Here is a 24850-nt window from a genome sequence, read left to right as displayed (position 1 = left end):
GGGGTCAAAAATTCACCAGTTATGGGAATGCAAAATAGCGACTCACGTGGCATACCTTGCCTCTGCTTATGCCTCATCTAATCATGTGTCTGCAATCATGCACGTAATACTTTATTTTCTCAGCTGTCAAAATAAACCTTGCACCCTTGAAGTCATTTGACCATATTCAACTTATTTGTGCCGACAGATTTTACACATTATACAATACACGTGTCTTTTTAAACTGCTGTTAGTTGTGTTTGATTTATATTTCAATTGCCTCATAATCTTGTTAATAAACCTACTGCAGCTCCCCCCTATCTCCTCCCTCTCCTCCTTCCATATACTGTAGTATGCAGTATGAGGCAAACAGAGTGGAAACTGTTGTCCTACCTGATAATGGATTTGGTGGCCCCCCTGCAGGCATGCAGCATTGGCAGATACTGAATACCAGTGTGAGATCAATGGGAGAACAGGAGGACAGAAACGGAAGGAGTTAGGGAGGGACGGAGAGAAAGAAGATGAAGAAGGGATGGGGTGGATATAAACAGAAATCCCGTGGCTTCCCCTATTCGCGAGCGGGGTAGGGTAAAGCCGCCATCGTAATCTGTTGTCAAGACACAAGGCCGCTGTAATGTCTTCCATCAGCAAGTGGATTATGTGCAGAGGAATTGTAATTTACACCAGCTTCACTTTTATGTGTCGCTCGGCTTAAAAGTTAATAGCATTTAGCTCAACAATAGCCCAGCCACATGAAACCCGTTCTGCAGCGTAGCAATCTACAAGTGAGGTGCCATTGAAGTGCAGTTGTTCCGACTCCTAAACAATGGGTGTTCCCACTGAGCTAATTAGCTGACGCCTGCCTATCTCCACACCACACATGTCCATTGTTGCTGTCACCGCACAAATCTCTGTCCCACTGTATCAGCACAGGCTATTGTCTGTTCGGGTTGTCTTCAATAATCCTATGTAACGCCTGCGTGTTTTGTCTTTAGGTTGCAGGATCTAAGTCCTGACGTGACATGACCAGACATGCCTAAATAGACGATATTTTAATTTTCTCTAAATTGATACATTTGGTCTTTTGTCTCAAGGGAATTATAAGCCTTAAGAGGTAAAGCCTCATGTTCACAACTTCAAGTTATTGAGAATAACCTTCGAGGGAAACGCAGAATTACGAATTAAGATAAGACTCATATCTTAAAGCCATGCTGGAAAGATTATCTTAAAAACACACAAGAGAAACCGGTTTTGTTTTGAAACATCAAAAATATAGGAGGTAAAAAAAATCTGTTTAACCCAGACAACATGTAGGACAGCCTATTTGAAAAATAGGTTGTTATTTTGATCCATGACTTCCAACACTTAGTGTCAGACTATTGGCTGGGGAAATAAGTTATGAGATCATTAAAACAGAGTGGGATTGACCCTTACGAGTCGCATTCCAAAAACACGTACCAGCTCCAGTATAGCAAGCTGTGGGGAGAAAGAGTCAAAAGAGAGATAAAGACAAGCCTACCTATAATATTTTCCCAGGCCATGTTGCCCTTGGGGGAGACAGGTGTGATGTTGTGAAGTGTCTTCTTTTCCTTCTGCGAGCAGGTGAGGTGTAGGGAATTAGGAATGGGAAGGGGTGGGGGTTGAGATTTACAGATAATCAGCTATCATGAGTTATGTATTTTGGAGAGTGTGGAAACCCTGTGCTCTTTCAACACTGAATCTTTATGGAACCTTATCGTGGCCTGTGGTTTTTATTGCCGGGACCACTTCATACTAAGCTTCACAGCTAGAGAACCCACTAACATGCAAGCCAGGTGCCTATCAATTTTAAATCGTGTGCTCCTAATATAGGAACATAGTACCATGAACAATAATGTCATGAAAAGGCAAAAATACAAGATTCTCAAAATGTCACTATATACAATACAGTATCAGATCTATGGTTTCGACTTCTTGTTGCCATGCATGGTTGATGTAATTTCCCAATCCTAGAAATTGTTTTCCATACAATACTTCTTTGTTTACTCAACTCCAGTGTAGGAGGATATTGCATTTGTGTTTCATTTGATACAATCCCAAAACCAACTCAACATTAGGAACACATCATATAATTATTTTAATTTTAATTAGCTTAGAGGCATGGTATCACAGCCCGTTTTCATAATGCATTGCCTGGCCTCTTACCTTCTACATGATTAACAAACCTTACCTAAACTTAAGTCTAACCATAACCATAAAACCAAGTCTTTACTCTCAAAAGCCTTTTGAATTTGTAAGCTCTGGCTGAAGTGTCTTCAAAGCAATGGTTTTGAATCTAAATTTGTCCTTACGACCATAGAAAGGCACAAGCGCACACGAACACACACACACATCCTCCTGCTTTTGTCTTTGTGAGGAAGCTCATCGACTGAATGTGTTCCTTTAACCTTGTGAAGCAGCTGGATTCCTCAAAGCTAAGAATCCATCTTGCTCAAGCTCCAAGCTGTTCACTTATGTCCAAATCTCCGTGGTTCTTGGGTGTGACAACAGAAAGAAATGACTCATTCTTACCAATAATGGCGGTGCCATAGCATCAATTATATCAGAGCTGTAGTATATTGCTTAATTGAATGGAGATCAATGGGTGGCACTGAATGCCTATCTTCATGGCAAAGATGTTTCCGCTCTTCTTCCGACTGGTTTCAGCAACCACGATAGACGGTGATAGACACCCCCGTCTCCAACAAAGCCTTCCCAGATGGGGAAGGCTTTTCTGCGCAAACAAACCATCTGGCACATGAGGTTAGCCTTCCCAAGACCCTTACCCTAATGCTTGATCTTAAAATATCCCTTTGTCCACTTGTGAGGACCAGCCATAAAGTCCTCACTTTCCAAAAATGTGCTGTATCCACAATGTCTCTAACTCATAGGGCCTCATGAAGATGGAAACACAAGTTCACACACACACACACACACACACACACACACACACACACACACACACACAGAGAGAGAGAGAGAGACACACACACACACAGCCTAATATACTGTAAAGGTATATGAGGCAAATAAGTGCAGTCTTGAATAAGTAAAACTCCATTTCAGCAGTCTGCTCTATTATTAATACCGAGCAGGCTGATCTTTGATTAAGCTACTCAAGTGTTCTTCCTGTGTGGGATTTTGATTAAGACTGGGCTGCGTCATAGAGGAGGATAAAATGGCGACATTTTCCTTTCTATCCAAATTGTCCTGGATTTTTGTCTGTCTTTTGCCTTTCTCTATGTTTCGTCTCTGTGCGCTGGCAATTCTTGTTTCCAACAGATCACAAACTCGTTTTTCGAACCGCCATCTATTTGTCTTCTTCTCTCACGATGAAGCATATTGCATCTTCCGTATATTATGTAAGGCACAACCATTCATCATTTGTCACATTATCAACTGTGAGTTCCCCAGCTTATGCAAAATTCCTACTTAGAGCCACTTAAGCATAAACCTGTAAATTACAATAATTCCCACGCATGTGTCACCTCTGTAGATTTCTCATTGAACTTTGAAAATGTGAAGTATGTGTTTGAAAATGTGAAGTATGTGCTGTTACACTCATAAGCAGACCCTGTCATTAATTGTGTTTGTGTAAGAAATATTTCTGTTATGCAAATTCATATTAAAATTACAGGTTAAGAGACACTATTACATAACCAAACTGGTCCCGCATGTTTAATGTCTGTCATATGTAGACAAACATATGACTAGTGATGGGCTCACGGCGTGGCATCACTGAATGCCTGTCTGTCCGTATGATGTTTTCCAGGACTTGTTGCAAAGTCTTTGCCTTACAACAGCAAACACCATTTGTCAGTTGTTTAAAACTGGACAACTGAAACTTTAAGATTTGATTACTTGATTACTTTGATGGAATATGCTTTTTATCATAACTATAGGATTGTAACAAGAAACCTTTTTGTTGCATTCTATAATTGTGCACAATTATGGATTGTGAGTCAATGACAGAATAATGCTCATCCCTCCTTACATTCAAACTCTTAACTAATCATGGCCAACCTTCTATAATATATATATAGATATATCTATATCTATATCTATATCTATAAATATATCTTCCCTGGATCAACAGTTTTTTTTGTGAGCACGCAACCTGAAGAGTAGAAGCACACTGATTTTTAAGAGAGAGGAAGTGGAATACATGCTGTGTCTTTGTGTATGCATTTCATATTTGAGCTTAGAAACCAAGCGGAACATTTCCCTACGAGCGCAGTTCTTCTCTTCAGCTGGGCTGCCAAGGTCTCTTGACGTTCATCGTCACATCTGTCGTTAATATGAACAGCATGTTTGTCACATTGAGCCACCAGATCAATCCCTTCTCGTGCATTACATGCCCTACACACACATGTACACACACATGACATGGAAGCACAACTGGGGAGAGATGTCAGTTGGCTTCCAAAGTCTTTTTCTTTTCCTCAAGGTGTTTTGAACAACATCTCAGTGTGCTTCTGCTCTCCGTCTATCCTCCTCATGCAAAGATTCCTTCTCCACTTGGGGCTACTTCTGTTCCATTATGTATGGTGGTGGGATTAAAACTGTAGATGCAATGGCTTCCCCCCTTTCAGTGTCACGTGCAGGCACCAGGCGGCAAATGGCGTGCAAGAGTGGCACACAACAGGGCACCCCGCTTGGCCACCCACACATCTAGAGGAGAGGGGAGTGTGTGTGAGGAACACGGTATCAAACGGAGAACATCTGTGGCCACTGGGCTGTGGAGACCGGGGACAATGGTAGCCCCGGGGCAGCCGCAGAGCCCTGGCCCATGCCGCAAAGGCTAGACACAGGCTAGGGAGCCAACCATGCACACACACATGAACACACACACATGAACACACACACACATGAACACACACACACTGAGGGGTGGGAACTCATGAGCACAAGCGCACAGACACCCCATTTCAGAAGGAAGCAAACCAAGCTGGTGCAAAGTAAAGTCTGCAACACTCAGTGAACCTGCATATGGCAAGATTCAGAAGGCCTGAAACTATATTGTTTTTCAGCAATCTGCTGTAAAGTGAAAGATAATAATGAAAGATATGCCACCTTTTTTTGTGTGTGTGTGCAGAGATTGCAATAATGTGAAACTGAAATATGGTATAAGAGTTGATCAGTCACTGAGACAATAGGTCAGGTCAGGTTTCTTCTGGTATCAGGTGGATTTATTCATCCATACAGTGAAATAGACAACAGTTTACATCAAGTTAGATTCAGGGTCACATGGCGTGTACGGTGGCCAGCAAGCACAAATTTTAAAATCCCATCAATATCATTTTTAACAGTCTTCTTAGTCTATTTATTGTTTCCTCTCCTGCCATTATACTGTGCAGTAACAAATACTGCCATGCTACAGTAAATGCGGAGAGGTAAGTGATTCTCTATAAGCTCCCCGCAGAGACACATCAATGCTGTTTATTCCTACAAGCAGAGATGATAACACACACACACACACACACACACACACACACACACACACATTAATGCCAAGGCACATAAACAGTCATATGCCATTTGAATAACATATTCTGCAGCTGCCGCAGCTCTCGGTGACCTCCCATGTGGTTTTTGTGTGTTGACGTGTGTGAAAAGTGTGGGCACGGAAACAGACACAGATGCACATGGACACAGACACACACACACTCGCACACCCATAGCGGCTTATGCGCTGTTATGTCACCTTGTGGGGAAAGCCGGCTCCACCTTGTCATGTTGTGATATCCCATGTCTGCAGTCAAATGCCCAGTGACATGAAATGATTTGAGCAGTGTGTGTGTGTGTGTGTGTGTGTGTGTGTGTGTGTGTGTGTGTGTGTGTGTGTGTGTGTGTGCGCGTGTGTGCCCAGGTGCATAGACCTCCCATTAGGGATCTGTTGGCGGGTGGTGCTCCATCTTACTCTACCAGGTCCCTAGTGTGTATACACACACACGTACACACACCTGCGCAGCACTAGCCGTAGCTGGAGTTGTGCCATGAGTGACAGTGCAGTGCATTGCAGGGTTTGTGTTATTTGGAAATGTTTCACCCTTAATATGTCAATAGTTTGTTCTGCACATTCAATTCTTCACAAAACACATGAAGTCGTTTACCAAGCTCATTCAGAGTTGTTCTTAAAACCAAGAGACATAGGAAATCTAGTATTTGCAGCCTGTGAAAATGATTATCTGTGAAAATGTCAACTGAAGACCAAAGTGCCATCAATCATTTAGGAAGAGTCAATGTTGAGCTTCTCTGACGGTGAAGCTTTTCTGTGGAATGTACCACTCCCTGAGATATCCTTTCCAACTCTGATTAATTGTAATGCACCTATGTGTCCTCTCCTTTTTCTCACCACTCAGAGCAATGTGTAATTATCAGTCATATACTATCACAGTTGGACAGGGTGATTCATTTCAACTTGGAGACAAGAGCATCAGATGCAAGTCATTTATTTGCACGTCCTGTTTGAGTTTTAGATTTCAAACACTGTACTTAATTACACAGACACAATCAAACACACAACTAATCAAAGGTGCACAAATACATTTTACACACAAACACACACCCCCTTCACACACACAGCACAGAAGTGATTTCTTCATGTATCGACCTGCTTGCAGATACGAATACTCAGCAATATAACTGTGGGAAGGTAACCAGAATGACAGATATGAGGAAGTTTTTGTGGTCGGTCAAACACGAAGAAAAAAAAATCTATTGCTGCCAGCAATATTGCAGGGTGACTCTGGATATTTGATATTGTGTCAATATTCTAGCTTTTAGTTTATGAATGTCTATGGTTAATGGGCTAGACAAGTAACACTACAAATTAACACAATATCGATCATTCTAATTGGGGGGGAAATTTCCTAAAAAATAAAATAAAATAATAATCATCATTAAGTGTGGTTAGATGTATGGCACAAAACATAGAGAGGGCACTGGGCTTCCAAAGGAAATGGGGGAAAAAAGTTTTCCAAATTTGTTGAAAGGTGCAAAGGCTGCTGTAAAACTATAATTTATCGAGTCACACACACCACAGAGAGGAAAATAGGAGGCCCCCGAGGAAAAGCTTGCTGCTGCTCTACAGTAAATAACACAGTGTGAACGAGAAGTGCCATTTCATTTAACCAAGGCCTACAACTGATTGACGTTTGACCAATGCCATGTCTCTTGCCTTCTCCCCACATTAATCCCACTTCCTTGAACAAAATGCAATTTTGATCCGTTGATTTATGCTGTCATTCAGTGTGCAGCACCAATAGTTCATAGATTTGAAAAATAACAACAACAAAATGTCATTTTGCTGTTCTCTCTCTGACACCTCATAATGTGTGCCTCACCTGGAGAGTGACAGAGCGTGATGGATTGACTACCGTGCGTGCACACACATACCAACACCTACACGCAGAAGGGGGAGAACTTCGGCAGAGACAAGGAGAGAGAGGGCAGGGGTGTGTAAATGGAAAGAGAAAGAGGAAGAATGGAGAAGGAGAGAGGGGGGATAGAAAGAAAGAAGGAGAGATCTGAGTAAGAGGGGTTTGGTATTTCTCTGGCCATACACTTGTAAGCTCAGGCAGTTTCTTCCCTCCGAGGGACAGGGTCCGTTAAGTAGCTCTCCAGTGCCTACAGTTTAGAAAAGGACCCAGGCAATACTGGACTAATTTAATCAAAGGTTACAGGCCCAGGATAGAAACACAATATTATGGCGATTGTACAGCAAGAGGAAGGTGGAGGGGGGAAGTGTCATTTCACCAGGCAAGGCTTAGGTCCGCTACTTTATCTCAACAGTGTAATGGCAAAGTCCCTCAACAGTGTCCAACAGCTGGCACCAACACTAGCACTAATTTCCATTTTAGCTAGGGGGGCAGCTAAAGAGGCTGATATCTTATGACTGTCTGGCCAGCAAGATGAGTGACTGACTGACTGACTGCCATGGCTATACGAAAGTAAACTGAAAGTCTATCTTTTTTTTAAATTGTGCAAAAAACTATGTTAGAAGTTTTAGAATATAAATAATATTGCAGTTTAAACACAAATGTTGCAACTTACCTATATGAGTATATTTCCTTTAAACGTCGTGGTGTATACTCTCACTTTATCAGCATTCTATCAGTAATACATGTACACCAGTTAGTTCATGCAATTATCCAACCAGCCAACCATGCGGCAGCGATGCAGAACATAAAATCATCCAGCTGCAGGTCTAGAGCTTCAATTACACATCAAACATCAGAATGAGGGGGAAAAAAATATGATCGCAGTCACTTTGAGGTGAGAGGAAAATGGCCAGACTGGTTAACAGAACTCAGATAAACTACTAGGAAAATCATCTGAAATGCACAACATGTCGAATTTGAGGTGGATGAACTACAGCACCTCATCAGGTGTGTGAGTTTGCAGTTGGCAAAGACACATCAATACTGGAATCTCCATTTCTGGTGGGGTCAGGATTTGGTTTGTCAGAGTAGGGGGGATGTTTTCTTGGCCCCTTAATGACAATCAGTCGTCGTTTGAATGCCATTTGAATGTTGTCGCTGATCGTGTCCATCACCATATTTTATACCACATTTGACCATCTTCTCATGGCTACTTTCCAGTATGATAATGTGCCACAAAGTCGTCTATTCAACTGGTTTCATGAGCATGACAGTGAATTTAGTGTAATTCAATGGCCTCCAATTGAACACCTTTGGATGTGGGGTATGGTGGAGTGGGAGATTTGCAGCATGAATATGCAGCTGACCGATAATCATGGACCAGAATCTCAAAGGATCCACGAGGCAGTATTTGTAGGGCGCTCCTAATGAACTGTGGGAGGGTATGTAGATCAAGGCTTTCCAATATCAGCCTTTGGGTGTTGAATTGGGAAAGTACAATTCATTTTTGGATGATTTTAGCAGCCATTTATTGTTTTCTTGTCAGATTGTTCAGTGGGTCTTCTGCAGTTGTATGAATACTGGCGGCATTCAGACAGATTGTATCTGTTTATCCCCGCTCACCGGCCGTGTCACTGTATAATAAACTGTCCTAAGTGTCAGTTCTCTTCTCCCCTTCGGGATGTGCGTGTGTGTGTGTGTGTGTGTTTGTGTGTGTGTGTGTGTTTGTACGTGTGTAAGTGCCTGGGTGTGAGCTTTAACCAAATGGCTGCAAAACAACACGCTGTTACCAACACACAAGGCACAATAGATACCAATAACATGCGGGTCACAGAACTTACATATCTACAGATCCTACATTTAGACATGATATCCCCAGCTTCATTAGAACAATAATCATTTACCCAAAGGTCTGCTTACAGTACCACACACTAAGCAGATCAGCACTAATTCCTCCCAGGAGATAACAACAAACAATGTGTTGTGTTCCATTCACATAATCGGGGAAAGCTGCCCACTGTTCACTGGAGTCACTGGAATCCTCTGTAACAGCCAGCGCTGCATCCATGGGCAGAATTAATGCGTTGGCCTATTATGAGATTAGGCCTAATGCACGTTCCGTCCCAGCAAACACATCAAGCCATAAATACCTCTCGATTAAAACACAAAATAATTTTTTTCTTCTCCCTAATCATTCTGCAAGCTGGGAATATAACTGAATGGTAAACAAATGAGGTATATTTAGACTGTGTTTTGTCATTTCAGCCATGCACCAAACAGTTTGGCTGTTCTGGCTTCTGGGCAGCTGAGAGAGTGGGGCAAGATGAGGGAAGGGAAAGAGATTATCTTCATGTCTGTGTGTGTGTATGGGTGTGTGAGTGTGGGTGTGTGTGTGTGCGTGAAGAGGGTCCACATATGGCCGATGGAAAAGATAGACAATATACAGTACATTCAGTTTATGGATGTGAATAGCGTTACAGATGCACTGGAGAAATATTACAACTCACTAATGAATAGAAGGCTGAGATGTGAACAACCAGTGCCGTGGCCTTGCTTGACGGTGATATGGGGCTGAGTGGAAGTGGGGGGGGGGTTGCTGGTGTCAGGGCTTGAGCCTATCAAAAAGAAATCAGCTCGCCAGCTCTCTGGGTGCAGAAAGGCGCATCTTGTCGGCTTTCATGGCCCAAGATTGCTTTCACCTGCATTCCCCGAGGCGACGTGCAAAACACAGGCCTCAGCCGGCCTGCCAGTCACACACTCTTGCATGGACACACACACACACACGTTTACACATATATGCAGACGCACATGCACGTTCTTTCTATCTTTCATGCCTGTCTACAATAGAATCATATTAACGGACTCCATGCATCTCCAAACATACAGCATTACGTGGGAACGTTGGATGGTGCAGAAAATCACAATTATAGGCGCATACATTTGGAGCGCCTTTGTTCCTGTTCCTACTTGCATTCGTGAGTGTGTGTGCACGAGTGTTTGTCGGCATGTGCATAGCTGTGCCTGCCCATGTCAGTGTGCAGGAACATGCAAGTGCATTTGTGTGTGTGTGTGTGTGTGTCTGATACCTAGTCTGAAATAGTCTGAAAGCTGTATTCAGTTGATTTTCCAGGAGGTGGAAAAATGATGTCAAAAAGGCAAATCTGTATTTACCGGCAGACAGGTATCCTTGACTCGACAGCTATACAGTCATTATCTGCCTGTCATGTGTCGCCCGGGGCCACCCTGCCTTCTCCCAAAGCCCTCGTTCCCATGCATCAGACGCAGCCCTATTAGCTTACCTGTTTCCAATTCAAAGGCCATCACCAACCAAAAAGACGCCAGAAGGACAAAACAAGGTGTCATATTTATGAATGTGTCAGCACGGGCCCTCCTGAAACCCAGTGCGCACCTTGAGCGATGAGGCTGACAACTCAACAGGGGCCTTTTCCAGTCAAGAGAAATGATACCTACAAAAACGACTGGCGGGATGAAACCAGAATCTGTGCTACAGTGGCGGCGGCAACACCGAGGGGGGAAAGGCGCTCGTAAATCGCCTCGGTATTATCCAGCCCCAATTAGGAGAAACTCAACCTATTACTTCGAAAGAGAGTGAATATCAAATGCTGGATAATGACAGGGGGAGTTTTAGAAGTTGAGCAGAAGACAAGAGGAAGAGGTGTGAGGAGGGGGGGGAGGTGATAATGGTGATGATTACCTCAGCACTGACTGCTCAGGTGTGTTTTTAGGTGTGTTTTCAGGTGTGTGTGTGTGTGTGTGTGTGTTGGGAGGATGACATCCTCGACTCTCAAGTGTATCCAGGTGGAGGGCCCTGCTCAACAACTCGGCATCTGCATTGTGAGTAAATGGTTGGGTAATTGTTTCCAATTAACCTATCCGATTGCAGATAAAAGCCTTGTGTTCTGCCAAGGAGTTCATAATTAGACAATGGTATAGTGTGCCATTTTGGCTGGTGATAGGTTCCCATTACCTGTTAATTCAAAACTGCAACTTTACTAATATTGACACATGGGTGGGGATAGAGCACAAGTGTATTTAGTATGTCACAATATGGAGATATGATTCCCCAAACTATAGACTATACTTGACAATGGAAGGGACTCAAAGGAAATACCTACCTGTATACCCATGTGTTGCTGCGACGCACAAAATAAGAAAAATAAATAAAAGTTGGAAGAAAAAAAAAAACAGCAGGTCAACCATAGCTGGTTTTCACATGGCCTTCAAAATCAAACTAATGGTACTTGCCGTTGCGAAGGGTTGTATACAAAGCAGTCGCCAAATAAAATGACACATCCATCTTAGTCTTCTTCTTGAAGTTTGCTGGGACTACAAGATGTCACAAACTATCATATCAGTTATTTCTTTACAAAGCCTTTGACACCTCCTAGCCCCATATTACCTGCGGCTATGTATATTTGGCTTGAAGAGTTCTTTATCAAAACTATTGATGAGTAGGCCTACAACATTAATCTTTTTTCTTTTTTTTCCCTCTGTGATGAAGTTCTTTGCTGCCATCCTGAGAGCCAAAAGCATTACAGCCAGATCAATACAAACTAGCAGCTAAGAATTTATATCATCAGCAGTGCCATTGATCTTTTATCAGCAGTTAAAAGTTTCTGGGGCAAAAATAGCACAGCTATTTCTCGTTGCTTCGTCCATTTCTTTGAGGGGAGACTGAGGGATGCGCGTACATTTAATGACCATGCAGAGGAGAAACATCACAGTGTTGTATATGGTAACAAAATGGTATTTCATCTGCCCACATGTTGCTTTGTCTAAAAGAAGAGTATTATATATTTACACTACAAGACGTGTAGGTCGTCTGCTTGCCTCATGCAGCATATACCCATTCTGCTTACATAAAAGTCCTTTTTTTCCCATTATAAGATGCAGTCCCCATCTTTGTGTTGGATGTAAGCCTTTACAAATTATGTTCTTGAGAAGACAAAGTTGTAAATTGCTTTGTTTTTTTTCTATAAGTTAAATGGAAAATGTTTTTTTGCAAAATACCAATTAAAACTCAAATACTGACAATCTTAAAAATGCTAATTGAGTGCTAATGCAGCTACTTTATGAATAAACACAGTGCATTGTGTGATTTCTGTACTACAGTAAGCGATTCCCTTTTCCTTCCTCATACAGCCCAGAACGTGGCCTAGTATTCTTGGTAACAGAAGCTTTTTGTTACCAAACACCATTTGTAGAATGCACTCGAGTCTGTCACTGCACATTTGCAGATGTACTTTGCAGTTCTGTGCTTCAGTTCTTTATTGCCATGAAATTAAACACCCTCTCCCTCTTTATGTCTCCCTCTCTCAGTCGTGGGATAATGACAGGTGTCCCGATCCAGTACTGTGGCCTCTCTGGAAGACAAAGCAGCTGGTTAGGACCTGGGGGCAAAGTGTGTGTGTGCTTGCGTGCGTGCGTGCATGCGTGTGTGTGTTTGTGTGTGTGTGTTTGACGGAGAGAGAGAAGAGAGACAAAGACACAGAAAGACAGAGAGAGTTTAAGCCTTCGACTCAGCTGTTGTATGTCATGACTTTGTGACAGTGACAATAGCGGTTGAGAAACTGAGGGTGACGATGGGGTCGGCCTGACGATGGGAGATCCATTTGGCCATCAGCATATGGATCAGTGGTCAGGTTGGACAGGGGCTGGCTTGGATTACCAGTTGGATGTTGCTTGCTGTAAATTAATTTGCATTGAATTTAATCTGAGGAATCCCATTCTGCAAACATTACTTTTTTATATTCAATACATTTCCTTGGGATATATAATTTAGACATAATATATATTAATATATTATTTGTGTTGATGGCATTAATGAACAAATTCACATGACAAAAACATATGACGACCATATAATTCACTGTGACCAAGATATTTTTGAATGAGAGGTTTAGTCTCTTCACATAACACTGTATAATACAGTCATGTTACTCGTCGTGCTTTCTTCATTGATTCCCCGCATAATATGCCTCCCATTAAGTAATTAGGACTGATTAGTAATATAGTATATTTGGTACTAACAGTGTCATGTATTCATGAATTTTATGTGTTTGCCCCAGCTCCATGATGTCTTAAAAATTAAATGTACGTGTAATGTATCGGTTTATGTCGTAATCAATATTCATAACAGTAGTAATCACAAGACATCAGCGCTGCATAGAGTTTCTGTTAAGATTTCCTGACACTGTTTAATTCCAAAAGGTTGAGTTATGGAGGACGTTGCATACGTTGATAGATGATGACTCAAATAAAATGCCTCTGAAGTTTGCAGATTCGTGCCTCCTGGTAAGTTTCTTGTGTGAGTAAATCTTCTGTCACCAGTGATGAAGGTTGCAGCTTAAGGCCAAGTCCTTTAGAACAAACAAAAGTCACCTCACAGCTTGTCTGTCTACGTGCTCATTGTCATTCTGCCGCCTTTATGCTCTGTACCTCTAATATACGGACGGACGGACGGACGGACGGACGGACGGATGGATAGATAATAGACAGATAGTTGACACCACAGAGAAAAGGGAGACACGAGCCTGTCACTCTGACAGCCGAGATCCCCCTACATTCCCGCTCAAGGAACAGATGCAGACTTTCCCAGGCCCTGCTTCACTATAGGGAGATGCACAGGCACACACACACACACACATACACACACACATACACACACCTGCCTCAGTGGGGAACAGAACACATCACAGGCTCGCTGCTGTCATGGTAGTCCCAGTAGCAATTCCTCCCCAGACTTGTCAACCAGCCAGCCGGCTATTGGCTGATCCTCTGCCTCCTGCTACCCACTGTGGTGAGAGTGTAAAGGACTGTTTTCATATATATGTATGTATTCCTGTTTTTTTGTACTGCTAATGTAGTGCAAAATGTGTGGTGGAGCTGAAGTGAGATCTTTGATACTCCTTCACAGTGAACACTGCACGTCTTTGGGTCCCGAGCAACTCATGAAAGCAAAAACACAGCAATACAGTTGGAAGTCGATCAGATTTCAAATTCAGACGGACGGACGGACGGACAGAAAGGCAGAGACTCCTCCGTTTATTGTTAGATTGTTCATGGCCCCAAAGGCCCTGAGTTCAGCCAGAGTCATTGGTGTGTGCTTATTTGAATGCAAATGTACTGGTGAATATGCAGCACTCATTCACAATCTAAATGGAACTGTATAATCATTGTGCACTAGAGGTGTTGCGTGTTGAAGGAAAACTCTGTAGTTTTGTGATCAGGGGCCTAACAGTTTTTATCACCATGCCGATAGATCGGGGTAGGATTATAATTTTAGACGTTCCATAATATTACATATAAACATCCCTGTCGAGGTGAAAATGCATAGATGCCACATATGCAGTACATAAAATTTGACCATAATTATATTCAACAGTTGCTCTTGGGGGAAAATCCAAATCAAATTTGGCAGAAAACTGCATGAGGGCTACGAGCAATTTCCCTGAAGGATGACAGAGGACAATGTGTCCTACAGCTTTATGAGGATTAGTGAATGGCTGTAAATCAATATGTATAGGGCAGTTGTTTTTTGGGGGAACAAAACTAAAATAATCTATATTACTGCTAACGACTGTTGGAGAGCATGTGCAGCATTTCCAGCAAATGTTCTCTGCACATGTCCTGCCTTCCATGTGTTTTTATTTAACTGAAAAGACACATTTTTTTTATGAAAATGATGCCAGATACTCCTCAAATTGAGCAAATATGAACCTCACGTTTTGCTTTCCGGAGTTAGCGGGGGGGAGCAAGAGCTTACAACGACCCATCGCAGCATCCTTTCATTTGTGTGTGTGTGCGAATGCATGTGACTGTGTTAGTGCAGCGACGTGTGTGTGTCTGCGCTTCTCTGTGTGTGTGTGTGTGTGTGTGTGTGTGTGTGTGTGTGTGTGTGTGTGTGACTCTCTGTTTCCGTGGCTGTGTTGTACGCTGCGCTTGGCACCTGTTAACAGTGCCAAATAATGTGCTCTGTTGAAATTTTAATCACCTGCAAGTGCAAAACAAGAGCAATGCAATCAGGACCTAATTAGCACAGCAATTAACACCTCTCTCTCGCTCTCTGTCTCTCTCTCTCGCACTCTTTATGTGTGCCAGGGCTCTCGTACGTTCAGCTCATGTGATTGCAGGTTTTCTTTTCATTAGCATTTATGCTTTGATTGAATATCTTTTATTTATCGGCAAACATTGGGTTTGTTTTTTGTTGTGTTGGTGGCACTGTCAGCTCCCGGTTGTTTTTCAAAAATCAATCGAATTTGCGATCGTTTTATTTTGTTATTTCCAAACACTTGATACACGCTAGGCGGGCACAAAAAAACTGTAACAAGAGGAACTGTTCTAAATTTTTAATAGTTTGATTCTTTTTTTATTCGGTGGATCATGTACAATGATTAATCTGAACCGATTAAACAAATATTTAACATTTTTATTCTATTTTCCACAAATACAGTAATGGAGTTGAGGCTACAACAAACAGACTGCGTATGGTCAATGAAAAAGAGGACACAATTAAAAACTGCTGTAAAGACACTCTAAACTACTTTCAATGGAACGTATACATCCGGATGGAAAAGTTTCCAAATGTCGCTAGATGATATGATGCATGAACAGGCATGTTCATCTTTTTGCCATTTTCGGCCCTTGTACCTCGGTGCAGTACCTTCGAGACAGTCCGTGCAATAACTGTGAAACAGGTATAATTAGATTTTGATTGGCATGTGTGACGATTGATCAGCGACCCGAGCAAACAATTGATTACTCTAATTTGACACCTTCTTAGATTTTCTGTAAAAAAAAAAAAAAGCATATTTAGCAATACTCTTGATGTGCACCCACAAGCGCACTCGTTTTCTGTCATTAAGATGTATGCATGAGACCTGAAGAAGCAAATGTGCAACTCATGTGTTTTGATATCCATGTGCAAAAAAAGTACCGTATACCAGACACACATTCAAAGGAGTGCAGACATGTGAAGTTTGTTGAATTTGTGTCTTGCAGTTGTAGTTTCAGTGACAGCCAAGTGGACAAGGTCAGTGATGACTATTGATCAGGCGGCTGCTCAGCCAGCCGGCACCGTCTCTCATGTTGGGAGCCGGGATAGATTTGTGTGTCACTGTCTGTCTGACTGTAGGCCTCCCGGGGAGGGGACGTGTGTGTGTTTTCATTTGTGCGCTATACTGCATGCATGTGTATGCGGTACACGCTGGCCTCGCTGGGTGATCCATTACAGCCTGTCCAGGAAACCAATAAGCTTCACTTCAGTTTGAGAAATATTAACTTTCCCCTGGATGGCAAGCTAATTATGGCTGTGGAGGCCAGATCGCACCTTCCCCCGTCCAAGATACACAGTGTCACTTCTGTGAAATCAAGTCTGCCACAACGATGTCAACTGATCAATACTTGAACATTTGAAGATTGAGGAGGGGGGGGATTTGATTCTGTTTAATGTCACTGGCTTTTTGTGGAATTGTTAAGTAGAACAGGGAGAAATATTCAAGAATGTATGTCCAACTTTCTCAAATCCTTGTGATTTAATTGTGTTTATTGACTAGAATCATGTAGAACAGTTTAATTCCATTAATTTAAAGTGGATGCCGCTGTCCCTTCTGATGAACGGACAGAGGAAACACAGGGAACAATTGCCTCGGCAAAATTTTTCATTCATCTCTTTTTAAGTGATGTCATCATATCAATGGCATGTACAGATTTTCAGACTCCAGACAATGATGAAGAAAAACGTCTGCCGCTCTGTTCAGACAGGAAGTCTACTTGCCCAGCTCTCTTTTTCAATGGGGGAGACTTTGTTAGCATTCCGTTTGTCCTTGCAGATGTCAAATCATGGCTGCGTCTTTTGGTGGTATTTCCGGTGGGGGTATTTCGGGGTAATTGAATGTGCCAGGGCGCCACAGATCTAATTTGATTTCAACAGATACAGTTTTTGTAGGCAGCAAGTGACATCACTTCCTTCTCAGAGTGCATACTTTGGTTACTGTATCATCTGCCTCCTTTGGGACCTCAACAGATGACTTATTGTAGTGGGAATGTGTGTCTTGAGGATACACAACTTGGGTTTAATCATAACTTCTGTCATGTGCACCCAAGAAAAGTGTTGATATGAGGTAGAACTATTAAGTAAAACTGAAGCCTGTTCTTAAAAGGCACATAGATACACACACACACACACACACACACTCTCTCTCTAAATGTGAAAACATGCCATAGGATGGGATGGAGAACACTTTTGGTCCGTGAAAATCACATGTGAATGCATGAGAAAGGCGCCTCACGCAAAGTACAAGAGCGAGTGAGATGTTTACTTCAGCAACAGTCATCTGATCTTATGCCATTATGCAAGACCCACACTTATTTTTAAAAAACAGAGCAGGGGGTGGACAGAGAGACAGAGGCTTGCGTATGCCACCAAACCCCCTGGAGGCATCTGGGGGTTTTTTCGGGTGTTCCAGTGCGATGCAGAGATCAGGCCATGTGTGTGACCATGACTCCTCAACGCTGCCGCCCCTACTCTGCCACAGTTCAACACCAGAGGTTGGGAAGCTCCCTCGTATTCGGACATGATTTTCCCAATTTTCTGCTCGACTGTGATGGTGGTGGGGGGGTGGTAAAATGAAAGCAAGCTCTGTGCGCTCTCAAATGCCTGGTGCATGGTTGAATCCCCCTCATAAACGGCCTTATGTCGAGTGACAACTGCTGCCCCAGACTCCAATGGATGGAGGATGCGGAAGAAAAAATAAATGGCTGCGATGTATTGAACCGGGAGTCTTTACTTCAGTGACTGGGCTTCGAATGTTGCCTGTAGAAGATTAGGGAAGTCTGTCTGCAGTGCATGTGTCTGTGCAGTTTTTACACATGGCATCTCAGATTTGTTGACTTTATTTGGGTGCGTGCGAGTTGTGTTACTGTTTTCACTTGTTGCCATCCCAACTCTGACTTTTGAGAGACATAGCAGAGCAGTTAAACAGATGGAGAGAGAGGCATTCACGTTACCTAACACAACTCCTGACATATTTGCATATTGACACTGGCTATTAAAAACAACCCCTGATTTTTTCTAAGTGCTTTGTGGCAGGTTTAATGCTTGTATTATATCCAGTGCTTCTGCACAGTTTTAAAATTGAAAAGCACAATGAAAAATTATATTCCATTTTGGCATGACTGATGCTTTGCTGCCTTAAAGGTAAATTCCACCCTTAGATGCCATTACGTTCATGAATGCACAACGTTCAGCGTTCTGAATCGGAATCCTCCACCTCAGTTTGTGAGTTTTCCCTTCAAAACAGCCAAACCCAGAGTACATTTGTCTTGAAAGATTTCCTAAAATAGGCTGAATAAAGGCCTTGATTTCTGCACTCTACTACATTCAAGCTCATATTCTAGATCTAAAACGAAGACCTACAATATCTTTATAACCATTTCAAGGTCAATACGGGACCTGGCCCTCATATCTTTAGTGAAGTAGCAGGAAAAACTGAGTGGACTGATGCGTTTCAGTTCTATACACCAGCTGTAGTTCTGCATTGAAAGGCTTTATTCTGACTTTCCATTCACTCTTGTTATTGTTACTCTCCATTCACTGACACACAAGGCAGAAATTATGCAAAAATAGATGATTGCACATACACGAGCATCGTGCTAGACCTTATTACGACCAGAACTCTCATACTGAAATCGCAACCGTAATAATCGGCTCAGTGACAAATTCATTCATCTGACTGGCTATCAGATTTAGAGCAAAGATGCTGGGGACCTCTTTTTAGTTTTTTAATTTGGAGCACATTTGCACCAGGGAAATCATACTTCTTTATCTCTTTCTCACCAGAGACTCCAGCGCTCGCGTTAGAGTTTACTAACAGCGCAGCGCAACAAGGCCTTCAAAGATAGAAGCCTTATTTAGGAGGAAAGTACGAAAACAACAAAAATAAAAATTATAATTGATGCAGTGCAGACCACATTATTTCATCATTTTGCACACATATTTGTCCATGTATACATTGGATGCGATACCTGCATTCTGGTACACAAATAAAAAGCATCAATGCATCAGGTGTTTCTTGTAACAAATGAAAAAGAAAGTCTAGATAATAACAACGGTTTCTTATTTTAAAATGTTCTTGCATCGCTTCCCACTTTCTTTCACCTGCTACATCTCTACTACATCTATATCTACAATAAAATCTGCCAGCTCCTCTCACATTAATTCATCAACTCAACCCGGTCAGCTTGTTTCCTGACCAACTGTTTTCCCTTCCCTTTCTAAACCGACCGCTCTCCTCTCCCCATCCGCTTCCCCATTTTCCCTTGACCTAACCCGATGAAACGCTGGATCAGCTATTATCAAAGCTTGATGAATTTGGATTTAAAAATGGAGTATTGCCCAGAGACAAATTTATCCTATGACGAGGGGGGTGGGGGATGGGGGTGGATTGGATCTGGCAATATAAGTTGGTGTGATCATCTTGGGTGCCTGAGCCCACTGCAGTTTGCATTACCACACTCCTCATTAGCATAGACATGATTTACAAAAATGTGTTTTTTGATTTGTTGAAAATAACGTTGATTTGATTTTTTTTTTTAACCTTAGTGTGAGTGTTTCTCACTTTGACTTTTCATGACAATATGGTGGAAAAAGAATGTGTCAAGTTTATTTATATGCCCCCCCCCCCAATCTCCATCTCTCCCTCTCACCATTGGAGGTGTGTAATTAGGAGTGAGAGCATGGGGATGGCGGATTTGGGGGGAGGTAAGAGGCCCTATAATCTTTTGCTGAGAAAGCACCTTGTCGTCTCCCCTGTTTATAACATCATCAAAGTTGTGCCTCTGGGGGCCCCCGGCTTCGTTAATAATTTAGGTGTTCGCTGGCCTGGCTGACTGAGGCAGGAAGCCCTTACTTATTGAGTTTGTAAACCATGTGATGATTTACGAGAACATCTTTGCGTTTGTCACGCTCATTAAATAAAATTCTCTCAGTTTCCTTTTTCTTTCTCTGTGGCCTGTTTAATCAAAAACATGGAGGTTTGACGGTGCCTCTCATCGTCATGTACAGTCGTGCTTTGCGGGATAACAAGGCAGGGAGATACGGCGGAAAGCGATGTCGACAGATGCGCGGAACAGAGGAGGGCTCAAAGAAAAAGGAGGGGAAAGGGACAGAAAAAAAACAACAAGATTTTATTTTCTTTCCACATTTCTACAGTCATCTATTGTCCAACAATGTCTTTTGTAAATTAATTTGTCATCTAAAGGCAGCACTGTACATTGTGTCCCAGAGTTTACATTACGATGGAGTAAATGGGGCGGGTCACTCTGCCTTAAGCAGCTGCTAACCCGTCTAAAGTAATTTCATTAATCTGCTGCGGTGTAAGGCGCTTTCGCCCTGATGAGAGTAGGATTCCTCTGGATGTTTGGCAATAAAAAAGTCAAATGTTGTGTGTTCGTGCGCAGAGGGAGAGAGTTCCAGCGCTGGAAGGTGGTACATTAAGGTTTGCTTTGGCAGCTAGTTGGACATGGTGTGGAGGGTAAGTGCTTCATGCTCAGGTGGCAGTCAAAGTGGGCTGTCTGACCTTCATACAGCACCTCACACCGCAGTTTAGCTTATGGAGTTGATTGTGATATGGCATATAGCCGAGCCAGGGCCAGGGGACAGTACGCCGTGAGGGGCCATAGAAGTGGAATATTTCTTCGACCCAGGATTTATGGCTTTTTGGAAGTTGCCTGCTGCATGTGGAGTGGATGATTGAACAGCGTCAGTGTGTGTGTGTGTGTGTGTGTACTGTATGTGGTGTCATCGTGATGGAAAGTGTAGTAAAGGTAAGGTTTGGGGGGTGTGTGTGTGTGTGCGAATGAGAGGAGGAAAAAGGAGAAGCAGAAAAGAAAAGAAAAAGTAGCAGATGGGGAGGAGATGAAGAAAAAGAGGCACTCAAGAAGGAGGAGTGTGTGAGCATCATCTCCAAACTGTGTCTCGCCAAAATTACCAAGATGTATGTGTGTGTGTGTGTGTGTGTGTGTGTGAGTGTGTCCAAAGTCATTGATAACTAATGTCTGTAATCCAACCAAAAATCGTCTCAATCTTTGGATAAGTTATGAACAAACCCTGTCTCCTAGATGTGATTTTAGAAAATGTTCTTTAGGAAGTGTATCTGTAACCAGATCTACTGAAATAATGAGGATACATTATTAATTCTTCTGGCAAAATATCATATTTTGTTGAAAAATTTCAAATTGTAGTGACTGCAGCATTGGTAATTTGTTTCATGGTTATGTTTAGGTACCCCGAGATTATCAAGGATTACATAGATATAGATTTAAGGTTATGGTCTGGTTTTGTATAGAAAAGAGTAAAGAGTGACTTCAGATAGAATGTGTTTATTTAGTGCTTTTGGGCGGGACTCTGGATGTATGGTCTCTGGTGTGACAGTTGTGCACGTTGTATGGCCTGCCTTCCAACCCTAAGGCCTCCTGTTGCTTGTAAAGTAAAGAGCTTCATTCCTTCCAAAAAAAAAAAACATTGTCTGAGGACATAATCCTGTCAGTGATAACATCACCACCACACTTTAATTGTGTATGTATGCGACTTTAAGGAGACCGGGTTGTATGGACATAAACTGTCAGTCATGTAAATGTTGTGAGATGGCAAAGATAAAACTAATTATATTAAAGTAGCACTAGCAGTTACCCAAATCCTTAAATGAATAGGATGGCGGCAAATATTTAGCAACATTTGTTTTAGTTTGAATTATGTTTTAGAATCTCCCCTAAAGGCAGGGCAGCGACGGGGATCTGTTTGTTTTACTGGCGTGGCCGTTGTTTTAGGGTTAGTTAGGCCAAATTAACACCACTACATCTCTTCTTTAAACACAGATTATACTGTTTAAACCACCCATAGCATGTTTGCTCGGGAAGCGGCCGTCTATCTTGCCAATTATTCCGAATGCATGTCAGGAAATGGAGAGAGTAAACACACAATCTCGTCTTCTTCCTTGGCCCCGTTTCTAAATCCACGGGCTTCTTGTCACAATGTGGAGGCCCACAAAGTTCAGGGTTGTTGTCCTTTTTCTTCCTTTACTCTCGCTCCTGCTCTCTCCTCCTCGGTGAGGATTTGGATGGTGTCACTCTAATGGGTCTTACAGTTTTTAAAGAGATTATACTTTGGGATTACTACCTGAGCAGGAGGGGGCTTGGAAAGGTTCAGCAATGTCTTTGATGTCCAGAGTGTAAACACAACCTAAGGCTACCTTGCGAGGAGGCAGCCCTGTTTTGTTATTCAGAGCCAAGGCCCTTAATTGTAGCGGTCAGGACAAAAGGGGGTGGAAAAAAGGTAACATTTTTCTATAAAGTGACAGGGGAGGGGCTTAGCAAATGGTAAAGAAAAGCCATTTTTGCATAATTGTTAGGGGACAGTGATTCCACACTGAGGTCAATTAAGCACAAGGCAGGTCTTGCATTCTTGTTCGACTATTGTTAATGCAGAAATGTTAAGAAATACAATAGGAGCCTATTGGCGACGGGGGGGAAAGAAAGAAAGAAACGTAACGCGGACGGTTGGTACAGTGTTTAAATCATCCAAAACAAGCTATCGTGGGGACTCATTACTTGTTCAATGCTCTGCTTCTCTGCAATATTTAAACCTACGGCTCCACTGAGCCTAAGTGCAGAGATGGGGTTCTCTGTTGGCGTTATGGACATGCAAATAGGCCTTAATGTGTCCACAAGGCCCTCTAAAGGCAAATACCTCCACACTCACTCAGAGAGATGAGCCTCCTTCTGGTGCAGGCGGCACTGAGCTCTGCGCCGCTTTTTAAACTGGTGAGCTTGAGAATTAAAGTTAATGTCTGTTAACTTCGTTGTGGGTGCCGTTGAATATTTATTGATAATTATGTCGCCTTTGCATGGGACCTGGAGGAAAGCAAACCAATGTGCAGCACACATAGTAGTAGATGCTATTCAATATGGGTGTTTCTCACTCTTGCACAAACCATGACATGGGATATTGAACAATTCCCTAAATCTCGTGGCTGATATCCACTCTTCCCTCTTAATAAAAATAAATGTGCTATTGAAAACATGTCACTCCACAGGCAGGTAGAGACAGCAGACTTGGAAAAGAGTGCAAGACAAGAACAAAAAAAACAGTTATGGTTCCCATTACCTGTGATTCTGAGTCACTATTCTGCCCTGTCAAAAAAGAAAAGGCAAATCAATATTGTCATTCACAACTCCAGATTAAACTCTCCTTGCTTTTACTGCTTCCATGTTCTTTTGTGGGCCATTCAATGTGCCGTAACAGTGACAAACGCATCTCAATCGATTGTTGGTGAGATCAGCGAATTAACAAGTGGAATGGTCGGGTTTTTTCACACTCCCTTTGCTTTTCCTTCCCCCCTCCAAAATGGGCAAGGAGTGAAGCAATGGAGCAAAACACATAAAAAGACAGCAGTCATCAACAAACACAATAAAAACCCTGATCTAGAAACTACTTTCCAAGGCGAGGGAGTATTGCTGTGCAAATGTTTTTGCAATTTAGAGTCAGTTGCCACAAACCACTAAATGCCCTTAAATAGTACTGTGCAGTTAAGGTTTTCAACAGAAAAGTAGTTCCAGTGCTTTATGTGGGGCCAGACATGGGAGTGATTTGAAAAAGAAAAAAAAAAGGATATGGGGTAAAAAGCAAGCACAAAGTAAGTATTGAAAATATCCTCCTAGATTCATGCCAGACATTCATATGTATTGACAATGTGGTTTTAATAGACCCTCGTTGTTCCTCACGGCATCTGCAGAGATGTAAACAAAAGTCAGCGGTGTCTCTTTGCCACATGGACTATCCACATGTGTTTCCATAAGAGATCAAGTGCACTGGCATCCCCAAGTTCTTTCCTAAATCCTCTATAATGCTGATACAAAGACGCAGCAATGGGATGGCGGGGCACACTTGGCACGCAAGTGATTTGGTCCAGAATGAGTTAGGTGGGGGGGGGGGGGCTGCCTGAATAGGTATAGGCGCTTTAAAGCTGTCAACTCCAAAAAAAAAACCCAGGAAGAGGCGAAGTTGAGGATGGGGGCTGGAGGACTTTGAAGGAAAGTCTCCCACGCGATGGATGAGACACTCTCAAACGGAGTTAGCTCCACACAAAACCCTTTCAGACATCGCTCATTGCATGGCTTTAGTGTGTGAATGTGTCGCGGGATGTAGGCTCAAAAAGAGGGAGGAGGCGGCTTTTGGGTGTGAGAGGTGCAGGTCGGGGTCACGGGTTCACATTCTGAGTGGATCAGTATCATTACGTGCTCAAGTGCTGCGGTGAGGCTCCAGTCCCACCTGCCTTTGTCAGGTAGTGAAGAAAGAAAGACAAAAAGGCAGAAAAGTCCCGCCACAAATCCTCCTCCTCCTCGCCACTAACTCAGGCTCTGTTTTCATGCAGGCACAAGACGCAGTGCATGGC

This window comes from Scophthalmus maximus, chromosome 21, assembly GCF_022379125.1.
Source record: "Scophthalmus maximus strain ysfricsl-2021 chromosome 21, ASM2237912v1, whole genome shotgun sequence".
NCBI classification, from domain to species: domain Eukaryota; kingdom Metazoa; phylum Chordata; class Actinopteri; order Pleuronectiformes; family Scophthalmidae; genus Scophthalmus; species Scophthalmus maximus.
Note: the sequence above shows the minus strand (reverse complement) of the source record.